Source organism: Notamacropus eugenii, chromosome 1 (genome assembly GCF_028372415.1).
Source record: "Notamacropus eugenii isolate mMacEug1 chromosome 1, mMacEug1.pri_v2, whole genome shotgun sequence".
NCBI classification, from domain to species: domain Eukaryota; kingdom Metazoa; phylum Chordata; class Mammalia; order Diprotodontia; family Macropodidae; genus Notamacropus; species Notamacropus eugenii.
Genome location: NC_092872.1, coordinates 294,963,855 through 294,976,107, shown reverse-complemented (window position 1 = coordinate 294,976,107; position 12,253 = coordinate 294,963,855).

Below are 12,253 nucleotides of genomic sequence, written 5' to 3'. Positions count from 1 at the left end.
ATTTTGGGTTACAAATTTTCTCCCCTTTTATCCCCTCCCCCACCCAGACCCAAGCATTCTAATTGCCCCTGTGACCAATCTGCTCTCTCTTCTATCCTCCCTCTCTGCCCTTGTCTCCGTCTTCTCTTTTGTCCTGTAGGGCCAGATAGCTTTCTTTACCCCTTAACCTGTATTTCTTATTTCCTAGTGGTAAAAACATTACAGTTGATCCTAACACTTTGAGTTCTACCTTCTTTACCTCTCTCCCTCTCCACCCCTTCCCTTTGGAAAGCAAGCAATTCAATATAGGCCAAATCTGTGTAGTTTTGCAAATGATTTCCATAATAGTTGTGTTGTATAGGACTAACTATATTTCCCTCCATCCTATCCTGTCCCCCATTACTTCTATTCTCTTATGATCCTTTCCCTCCCCATGAGTGTTGACCTCGGATTGCATTCTCCTCCCCATGCCCTCCCCTCTATCATCCCCCCCACCCTGCTTGTGCCCTTGTCCCCCACTCTCCTGTATTGTGAGATAGGTTTTCCTATCAAAATGAGTGTGCATTTTATTCTTTCCTTTAGTGGAATGTGATGAGAGTAGACCTCATGTTTTTCTCTCGCCTCCCCTCTTTATCCCTCCACTAATGAATCTTTTGCTTGCCTCTTTTATGAGAGATAATTTGCCCCATTCAATTTCTCCCTTTCTCCTCCCAATATTTCTCTCTCACTGCTTGATTTCATTTTTTTTAAAGATATGATCCCATCCTCTTCAATTCACTCTGTGCACTCTGTCTCTATGTATGTGTGCGTGTGTGCATGTGTGTGTGTGTACTCCCACCCAGAACCCAGATACTGAAATGTTTCAAGAGTTACAAATATTGTCTTTCCATGTAGAAATGTAAACAGTTCAACTTTAGTAAGTCCCTTATGACTTCTCTTTGCTGTTCACCTTTTCATGGTTCTCTTCATTCTTGTGTTTGAAAGTCAAATTTTCTTTTCAGCTCTGGTCTTTTCATCAAGAAAATTTGAAAATCCTCTATTTCATTGAAAGACCATTTTTTCTCCTGAAGTATTATACTCAGTTTTGCTGGGTAGATAATTCTTGGTTTTAGTCCTAGTTCCTTTGACTTCTGGAATATCCTATTCCATTCCCTTCGATCTCTTAATGTAGAGGGTGCTAGATCTTGTGTTATCCTGATTGTATTTCCACAATACTTGAATTGTTTCTTCCTAGCTGCTTGCAATATTTTCTCCTTCACCTGGGAACTCTGGAATTTGGCCACAATGTTCCTAGGAGTTTCTCTTTTTGGATCTCTTTCATGTGGTGTTCTGCAGATTCCTTGAATATTTATTTTGCCCTCTGGTTCTAGAATCTCAGGGCAGTTTTCCTTGATAATTTCATGGAAGATGATGTCTAGGCTCTTCTTTTGATCATGGTTTTCAGGTAGTCCCAAAATTTTTACATTGTCTCTCCTGAATCTATTTTCCAGGTCAGTTGTTTTTCCATTGAGATATTTCACATTATCTTCCATTTTTCCAATCTTCTCGGTAGGTTCTGTGATATCTTGCTTTCTCACAAAGTCCTTAGCGTCCATCTGTGCCATTCTAGTTTTGAAAGAACTATTTTCTTCAGTGAGCTTTTGAATCTCCTTTTCCATTTGGCTAATTCTGCTTTTGAAAGCATTCTTCTCCTCATTGGCTTTTTGAACCTCTTTTGCCAATTGAGTTAGGCTAGTTTTCAAGGTGTTAATTTCTTCAACATTTTTTTGGTTCTCCTTTAGCAGGGAGCTGATCTGCTTTTCATGCTTTTCTTTCATCTCTCTCATTTCTCTTCCCAGTTTTTCCTCCACCTCTCTAACTTGATTTTCAAAATTCTTTTTGAGCTCTTCCATGGCCTGAGCCCATTGGGTGGGCTGGGACACAGAAGCCTTGATTTCTGTGTCTTTGCCTGATGGTAAGCATTGTTCTTCCTCATCAGAAAGGAAGGGAGGAAATGTCTGTTCTCCAAGAAAGTAGCCTTCAATAGTCTTATTTCTTTTTCCCTTTTCTGGGCATTTTCCCCAGCCAGTGACTTGACCTCTGAATATTCTCCTCACACCCACCTCGCCTCCTGGTCCTCCCAGCCAGCGTTTGGGGACTGAGATTCAAATGCTGCCTACCATTCTTTTTAAGCTATCATTCTATATCTCTCCTTCCTTTTTCAGTCAAACTCCTTAAAGAAGGTGTTACCATAAGCAAGTCATTTAATCTCCTTTTCTGCTCAAAAAAGATAATCATATTTGTACTAACTACCTCAAAGAGTTGTTTTGAGTAAAGTCCTTCATAAATATTGAATATCCATATGAATTGGCATGGTCATTATCATCATCATCATCATTATTTTATGACTACCACTAATCTCCCTAGTATGGAAGTGGGGTAGCCATTCATGTGCATATGTCTTGATTGACATGGAAGCTTTGACATGTTTGCTCTGTTTCCAACCTGGGTTGATCCATCCCTCTTTAGGCAGTCTGCTGGCTTCCCACTCCAGAAGACTCATTGTATTGGTCCTAGACTTACTGTAGGCATCTGATGGACTTTAACCTTACTGTAGCTTAAAATTCTCGAGCTCAAGAGATCCACCAAGCTCAGGCTTTCCAATAGCACAGATTACAGGTGTGCACCACCATGCCAGGCATGATTCTTATTGCAGAAGATACAGCATGATACAATGGAATGAGAATTAGCTCTTGAGTCAGGAGATCTGGCTTGAAATTTTATTTCTCACATTACCTGTGTGACTTTGGACAAGTCACTTTTCCTCCCTCATCTTAGTTTCCTTATCTGTAAAAAGAGGAGTTTCAATTAAATGTCCTCTGAGGTCCCTTCCAGACCCAAATCTATGATTTTGTTACCCTATGATCCTGAGTCAAGGAAATGTTAATGGACCCATATCCTGCCTCAGTGGACCATGTAAAAAAAAAATCAATGGCAGCCAGGAGTGAGGCAGAACAATATGTTATATAGGTTTGTTACTCTGGGCAACCCCAAAGGTCTCTGAGCAGTACCCAGAAGAAGCTCAGTTCCCAGAGAGGTCTGTGCCACTCTAATTGAAGTAGAAGATTCAGGAGGGGAAAGAGGAAATTCTCCAGAGAGCCTGGGACAGAGCAGCAGAAAATTGGATCTAAAGGAAAACTACCCTGAGGGAGTAGATTAACCGCTTAGACCATAAATCACAGAGCTAGAAGGAGCCTTTGAAATTATCTAGTATAACAATTTTGTTTTATTGATGAGCAAACCAAGACTCAAAGAGGTATAAAATCACATAGATAGATAACGGTAGAATTAGAATGAGGATTTAGAACTTGGAATTCCCCACTCATAGACTGCTACTTGTTTTTTCCCACTGGAACCCTGTGAATATCTGAGATATAGGATGTAGCACACAGGATACAGGATGTATCATATGGGATACAGGAGCTGCTACTGCCCTGGAAAGAAATCCCAGTGGTCAGAAGCAGTGGAAGGAAGCACCAGGTATGGCATTGGACTAGAGAAGATCTTTGTTCTTAAGGGCTGATATTTCTAAGTAATAGACTGTGTTGTCAAGAGAGTAAGAAAGCCAAATGAGACTTGCATGTAGCAGGACCGTATAGCATGGGGCACTTGGATCTGGTTTCCTTGGAGGCCTTCCCTGTGTATCTATGTTTGTGTTCTCTAGGGCCATTTGTGTCCTTGGGGAGGATCTTGTACAATAGATAGTACTGTAAGCTACTAGAAATCTTACTGCTCAGTATAGGCAGCTTGGTGGAGGTGATGAGGACCTGGAATTAGGAAGACTTGAGCTCTAATTCTGCCTCAGATTCTTACTAGCTGTGTGACCCTGGGCAAGTCATTTAACTTCTATTTCCCTCAGTTTTCCAATCTATAAAGCAGGGATAATAATAACTAGATCTCAGGGTTGTTGTGAGGATCAAAGAAGATAATATTTTTATTTTTCTAAATTTAAAGTGCTGCTATTGCTATCAGCCACATAACTGTTGTTGTGGTTCAGTCATTTCAGTCATGTCTGACACTTCATGACCGCATTTGGGGTTTTCTTGGCAAATATGTTGGAACAGTTTATCATTTCCTTCTCCAGCTCACTTTACAGATGAAGAAACTGAGGCAAATGGGGTTAAGTGAGTTGCCTGGGGTCACACAGCTAGTAAGTGTTTTGAACTCAGAAAGATGAGTCTTCCTGACTTCAGATCTAGTATTCTATCTACTGTGCCACCTAGCTTTCCTATTATTATCATTATCACACACCAAAGAATCAGGCAGTAATGATAAATGTCACATGGCAAATGACAGCTGTTGCCTTCAGAACACTTTCTGAGACCTTCCCTAACTTCTTAGATAAACCTCTGCTAAAGGCTGTAAGTCAGAAATTGTAGTGTAAAAAGAAAAAAACCAGTTAATGTCATCTTTCTTGACCTATCTGCAGCATTTGAAATTGTCAAATATTCTCTTCTCTTTGATAATCTTTTCTCTAGGTTTTCTCTCTTGATTCTCCTCTTACCTGACTGACCATGTCCTAGTCATTTTTTCTGGGTTTCCATCTAGGTCACACCTAGTAACCACAAGTATTCCCAAAGGCTCTGTCCTGGGCCTCTTCTCTTATCCTTCTATATTATCTCTCTTGATGATCTTATTAGCTTACGTGGATTCAAGGATAATCTCTATGAAAAAGATATTCAGATCTACGTTTAGCACAGACTTCTTTCCTGATCTTGTCTTGAATCTCCAGCTGCTTTGTGAGCAACTTGAACTGATGTCCCTTAGGCATTGTAAACTCAAATGAATTCATTAACTTTCCCTCTAACACCTCCCCTCTTTCTAACTTCTCTACTACTACCAAGAGAACCACTATCTTCTCACTCACTCAAACTCAAAACCTAAGTATTATTCTTGACTCCTCACTCTCACTCATTCCTCATATCCAATCTGTCACCAAGTCCTATAGAGTCTTCCCAACATCTCTTTCTTATGTCCCCTTCTCTGCTTTGACAGTTATCCCTCTAATGCAGGTCCTTGTCACTTCACACCTAGATTATTGCATTGGTTTCCATGCCTCGAATCTCTTTCCACCTTGTTCCATCCCCACTCTACGGTCAAAATGGTCTTCCTAAGTGTCTGTAGCAATTCCCTGTTCAATAAAATCCAGTGGCTCCCTATTACCTCTGGGATTAAATACAAAACCCATCTTTTGGTATTCAAAGACCTTCATTACCTGGACCATTTCTACCTTTCTAAACTTCTTACACTTTACATCCCCTCTGTACTCCATGATCCAGTGTCTTCTCCATGCCTGGAAAGGTCTCCTTCTTCATCTCCTTCTCCTGGCCTCCCTAGCTTCCTTCAAGTCCCAGCTAAAACTCCACCTTCTACAGGAAGCCTTTCCAAATTCCCCTTAATCCTAGTGCCTTTCCTCTGAGATTACCTCTAATTTAACCTGTATGTATCTTGCTTATACACAGTTGTTTGCCTTTTACCTCCCTTATTAGAATATGAACACCAGAAGGGGAGGGAATATGTTTCATTATTTGTTTATTTTTCTTTGTATCCTCATTCTTTAGCACAGTGATTGGCACATAATGGGTGCATCAAAAATGCTTTTTAACTTGACTTGTTAAATCAGAAGCCCTAGGTTTGAGTACTGGCTCTGCCAATTCTATGAATATTCATATAATCACTACTCATTGTTCAGACTGTCAGCTAGGGCTGTGCTGGAACCAGGTTGAACTAGCTCCTAAGACCTGATTGTTAAATTTTGAGTATGAGCATTTATATTTTGGAACTAGCAAATGATAAAAATCAGGTTGATTTATTATTTTGTTGATTGTCTAGACACAGGAAAGTGATAGAGAAAAGGTTAATAATGCAGATTTAACTTTAAAGTGCATCATTTATAAATTTATTTTGAAGAACCAATTATTAAACATTGCCAGACACTCCTGATGTTAACACTCTCTATAACCTTTTAGTGCCAGTCAGGGTTCAGAGAGTCATAGAATTTTAGAGCTAGAAAGAACTTTATGAAAAGTACCACTTTATTTTTACATGTAAAGGAACTGAGGCCCAGATAAGTGAAATAAGGTTGTTTATCTGTTAAGTGACAGACGCCCACAATAGACACCAGTCTGACAATTCCTCCTAAGTTTCCCCTGTAAGATTATCATTCATGTCATTCTTCACCTCCTTCTATGTGTATATCCCCCAGAACTTTGTCTTATGTTTTCTATACTCTTTTTCTCAGCAATTTCAATAGCTCATATGGACTCAAATATCATCCCTTTGCAGATGACTCTTAAATCTGCATAACCAGCTCTTATCTTTCTCCTGAGTTCCAGGGCTACATCACTATGAGCATAGTAGACCTCTCTACCTAGATGTCTCATAAGTACCTCAAACTCAGCATGACAAACACAGAACTGATTATGTTTCTTCTATGTTAGGGGTGGGTTTAATGCCAACACCTTGTTTAGATTGAGTGTCAGGATAAAATGAAGCACTTGCAAGTCATTGAATAGGTAACAAAAAGGAGGTTTACTTTGCTCTAACACAATAAGGCTATACAGCAAGGATGCAGAATTCCTTAGTTTCTCTAGAAAGGATTACCATCATCTCCATATGGAAATGCATCTAGTAACCAGGTCAGGTATGGTGACTGAAGTGGTCCTCAGAAATCAAACAATTTGGAGGATCTCTGACTTTACATGGGAAGGGTTTTTTATGTTCTTAAGTGCCAGGCCTAGAGGCCTGTGGGCTACCCGAGTCTTCTTACCTCACCTCTCGAGGTCTTCGGCTGGCCAAGCCGGATGCTCGTATGAGAGAAAGGACGTTCCAGAGTCGAACAAGGGTTGAGCTTTATTCAGGGTTCTGGTTACAAGTGCAGGGGAATTCTTCCTTAGGAGGGAGCGAAGAATCTCCCAAGGAGGCAAAGATCTTACAATAAGAGATTGGAAATAGAAGTGTAAGTGGGGAGAGAGGGGGAGGGAAGAGCGGAGAGAGGAAAAGCGGAGCCTTCTGTCCTCACACGTGGCCCCTCCGCCCAAGAGCGCTTTCAGGCTTTCCTGACCCTACTTAAGCTCTCCCGTCGCGTAGTTTACACGTCAATACCGAGCCTGTTAGGTAACAATAGGTGTGCCCAGATCCGGGACAGCCTCAAGAGTGGGGATGCTCCTCCCATCACGTATCTCACGGGAAGAGGCGGAAATACACGAGATAGCTCGGTCTCCTCCTCGATTCCCTGTTGTTATTATGGGGGGCCTCGTGAGAACTCTAAGATTTAGAAGTTCCCACCTTTACCCGCCCGAGACTGTCCACATGGAATTGAGCTTCCAATCCCAGCACTTAAGTGTCCTTAAGGAATATGGTTAGGTGACCTTTTGGGTTATATTTGTTTGGATCCCAGGTCAGACCTCATTCATCTCCAGAGTAGGATTGGCCAAGGAATAGTTTGTGCCCTAATCACCAGCAGATATTAGCTCCATCCGTGGGCATGATCCAACAAATGCAACCTGAGATCATGCTCCTTTTTTTTTGATTGTTCATATTGATTGTTCACATTTTTGACTTATCACACTGTTGACTCTTATTGACCTTACGCTATATTTAAACTTCCAGATTTTGTGCCTCTTAACAGCTGTCAAGGCATTTCTCCCTTGTCTTGTACAGTTCGTATTCATAAACCAGGGATAATATTTTGCATTTCTTTATTTTACATTTCATATTAGATTAAGCTTAGTATTCAATCCTATCAATCCTCTCTATTCTCTAAGGGGTTGGCTATCTCCTCCTTTCTCTATCATCTACAAATATGATAAACAAGCCATCTATGCCTTCATCCAAACCACTGAAAAATATAATATATACAAGGATCCCACTTAACTTTGAAACCCTGTGATAATCCATATTCATTCTGGGGTATTTTGGGTCATCACACTTATGTCAATACTCCTCAAACCTCTATCCAATGCCTTCTTTAATAACAAAGCATTTCATTAGGCAAAATAACAAAGTAAATAATGATGAAAAATCAAGTAGTAGAATAGTTTCTGTATCCCTTACACAAAGAAATATTATCTCCCACAGATTCCAACATTCCAGAGGAATGTTTTCTGGATGATTTATTCATGTTGGTAAGAAAAAGGTTGGACAATGATGAGAAGATATCCAATAGCTCACTTTCTCAGAAAGTGACTGTGTTTCATTTATGGCTCCACTATTGCCTTCACAAACGTTATTCACCTCTGCTTCTTACTATTCACAGGTTCTCTACTCAACTGTTGCTGCTTTTGGCTAGTTTCTATCTGCTGCTGTAGCCTAGATCAGCATGTTTGGGGGATAATCAACATCCTTCTACATCTTTTTTCATCAAACATACCATATTTTGTCCCCTCACTTTACTCATCCACAATCCCCCTTCCTGCATGGAAAATCCCTCTGTACTCCCTCTACTTACATTAGGGACAGTGGATTCCATTCAATTTCTGTTATGCCCATGGTAGTTAGCTCCTGAGTCACTGAAGTTACTTTGAAGCCTTGATCATCCCCAATTTATCGTTTAGTAACACTGAAATGGTAGGAGTAGAGCTAGTGACCCTTGTTCTGTATTGCTATGTCAAAAATCCCTGTTCTTGGGGGTGGAACCAAGATGGTGGAGCAGAAAGACACAAAAATGCAGGCTCTCCCCACACAGCCCATAAAATACCTGTAGAGAGAGACTCTCAACAAATTTTGGAGAAGCAGAAGTGGAGAACAACAGAGTGGAGGAGATTTTCAGCCCAGAGTGACCTGAAAGGCCCACGGGAAACATCTGTTGCACCAGGCGCAGAGCAGAGCCCAGCCCAGCCTTGGCTATGCAGCGTGGCTTTGCGGAATCCTCAGTCCCAGTCTGAAGATCCCTCAACCCACAGGCACCAAAGGTCAGTGATGGGGTTTTTTCAGCTGGCCCAGAAGGGAGAAGGGTCTTCCCATAACTCCAGCCTCAGGCAGTGGCTGCAGACCCCACATCAGGCAGGCAGCGGAGGTTCCCATCTCAGCCCCTACAGCAGCCCGCATCCATTGTTGGATCGTAAAACCCCTGGGGGCACTGAGGAGCTAATTATTACCTTGGCCCTATGTAGAGGCTCTGAGGGAGCTGGTCTTTGTCTCAAACTGAATGGCGGCCCTGCCCCCACAGCTTGACTGAATCCCACGCCCCCAGTGCTGGCTTGGTGGAACTGGAGGCCAGTTGACTGTGGAGAGGAAACTCTGCTAAGATTCTGGGCACAAAAATCTCTTCCTGCTACCAGACCAATGTGCATGCTTGATTGTGCCACCTTGGAAGAAGTGAGATTTTACAGATTCCCAGATATACCCTACTCTTGACGAAGGACCCAAAAGTCAAGTAACTGGTTGGGAAAATGCCCAAAAAAAGGGAAAAAAATAAGACCATTAAAAGGTTACTTTCTTGGTGAACATATATCTCCTCCCATCCTTTTGAATGAGGAAGAACAATGCTTACCATCAGGGAAACACATAAAAGTCAAGGCTTCTGTACCCCAAACATCCAAAATAAATATGCAATGGTCTCAGGCCATGGAAGAGCTCAAAAAGGATTTTGAAAATCAAGTAAGAGAGGTGGAGGAAATACTGGGAAGAGAAATGAGAGAGATGCAAGAAAAGCATGAAAAGCAGATCAACACCTTGCTAAGGGAGACCCAAAAAATGCTGAAGAAAATAACACCTTGAAAAATAGGCTAACTCAACTGGCAAAAGAGGTTCAAAAAGCCAATGAGAAGAATGCTTTCAAAAGCAGAATTTGCCAAATGGAAAAGGAGGTTCAAAAGCTCACTGAAGAAAATAGTTCTTTCAAAATTAGAATGGAACAGATGGAGGCTAATGACTTTATGAGAAACCAAGAAATCACAAAACAAAATCAAAAGAATGAAAAAACGGAAGATAATGTGAAATATCTCATTGGAAAAACAACTGACCTGGAAAATAGATCCAGGAGAGACAATTTAAAAATTATGAGCCTACCTGAAAGCCTTGATCAAAAAAAGAGCCTAGACATCATCTTTCATGAAATTATCAAGGAAAGCTGCCCTGAGATTCTAGAACCAGGGGGCAAAATAAGTATTCAAGGAATCCAGCGATCACCACCTGAAAGAGATCCAAAAAGAGAAACTCCTAGGAACACTGTGGCCAAATTCCAGAGTTCCCAGGTCAAGGAGAAAATATTGTAAGCAGCCAGAAAGAAACAATTCAAGTATTGTGGAAATACAGTCAGGATAACACAAGATCTAGAAGCCTCTACATTAAGGGATCGAAGGGCATGAAATAGGATATTCCAGAAGTCAAAGGAACTAGGACTAAAACCAAGAATCACCTACCCAGCAAAGCTGAGTATAATACTTCAGGGGGAAAAATGTCTTTCAATGAAATGGAGGACTTTCAAGCATTCTTGATGAAAAGACCAGCACTGAAAAGAAAATTTGACCTTCAAACACAAGAATCAAGAGAAGCATGAAAAGGTGAACAGCAAAGAGAAGTCATAAGGGACTTACTAAAGTTGAACTGTTTACATTCCTACATGGAAAGACAATATTTGTAACTCTTGAAACTTTTTTCAGTGTGTGGGTAGTTGGTGGGATTACACACGCACACACACACACACACACACACACAGAGACAGAGAGCACAGGGTGAATTGAATAGGATGGGATCATATTTTTAAAAAAATGAAATTAAGCAGCGAGAGAGAAATATATTGGGAGGAGAAAGGGAGAAATGGAATGGGGCAAATTATCTCTCATAAAAGAGGTAAGTAAAAGACTTTTCAGTGGAGGGAAAAAAAGCGGAGGTGAGAGAAAAACCATGCAGCTTACTCTCATCACATTCAACTAAAGGAAGGAATAAAATGCACACTCATTTTGGTATGAAAACCTATCTTACAATATAGGAAAGTGGGGGATAAGGGGATAAGCAGGGTGGGGGGGATGATGAAAGGGAGGGCAGTGGGAGGAGGGAGCTATCTGAAGTCAACACTCTTGGGGAGGGACAGGATCAAAAGACAGAATAGAAGCAATGGGAGGTAGGATAGGATGGAAGGAAATATAGTTAGTCTTACACAACATGACTATTATGGAAGTCATTTGCAAAACTACACAGATATGGCCTATATCGAATTGCTTGCCTTCCCAAAGGGAATGGGTAGGGAGGGAGGGATGAAGAGAAGCTGAAACTCAAAGTTTTAGGAACAACTGTTGAGTATTGTTCTTGCAACTAGGAAATACAAAATACAGGTAATGGGGTATAGAAAGTTATCTTGCCCTACAAGACAAAAGAGAAGATGAAGATAAGGGAAGGGAGGGATGATAGAAGAGAGGGCAGATTGATGATAGGGGCAATTAGAATGCTTGGCGTTTTGGGATGGGAGGAGGGGAGAAATGGGGAGAAAATTTGGAACCCAAAATTTTGTGGAAATGAATGCTGAAAACTTAAATAAATAAATTTTTTAAAAATCCCTGTTCTTCTTACAGAGAAAAATGTTAAACACCATTTGATCAAGGCTCCACTAAGGACCTCCCTTAAGGTTGACATTCCTGGTTTCCTTTAAATCCCAACTAGAATTCTGTCTTACTGGAAGCCTTCCTCAACCCCTCTTAATTTTAGTGTCTTCATTATTTTACATTTATCCTATGTATAATTTGCTTTGTATATATTTGATTGTGTGTTGTTTCCTCCAGTAGATTGTAAGGTACTTGAGGACAGGAACTGTCTCTTGTCTCTTTTTGTGTCTCCAGAGTTTAGCACAAGACCTGAAACATAGTAGATGTTTAATAAATGTTATTCATTGATTGATTCATGAATTACTACTGTTAAGGAGTTCTAAACTCACTTAAAGTTCTTTCACTTAGTCTAATTTCATCCATCTTGTCCACAAGGATCATGAGACTTTGTCAAATGCCTTGCTGATACTCTAGTATACTTCATCTATAGCATTCTCTGATTTACTGACATTGTTCTTGTGAAGCATACTGATGAGGGTTCCTGAACTTTAGTGTTGAGTGCATACCCAAAGGATTACCCCTAGAACTCAAGGTAGGAGCTGCCCTCTATGTATCCAACCCATAAGTATGAGTACAAATCTGCAATAACCTCTTACTTAGTCCCCCTGATTACTGTCTCTTCAATTCAGCCTCCACCCAGCTGCCAAAATGACATTCCTAAAACAAAGACGTGAGCAGGTCACTAAAAATCT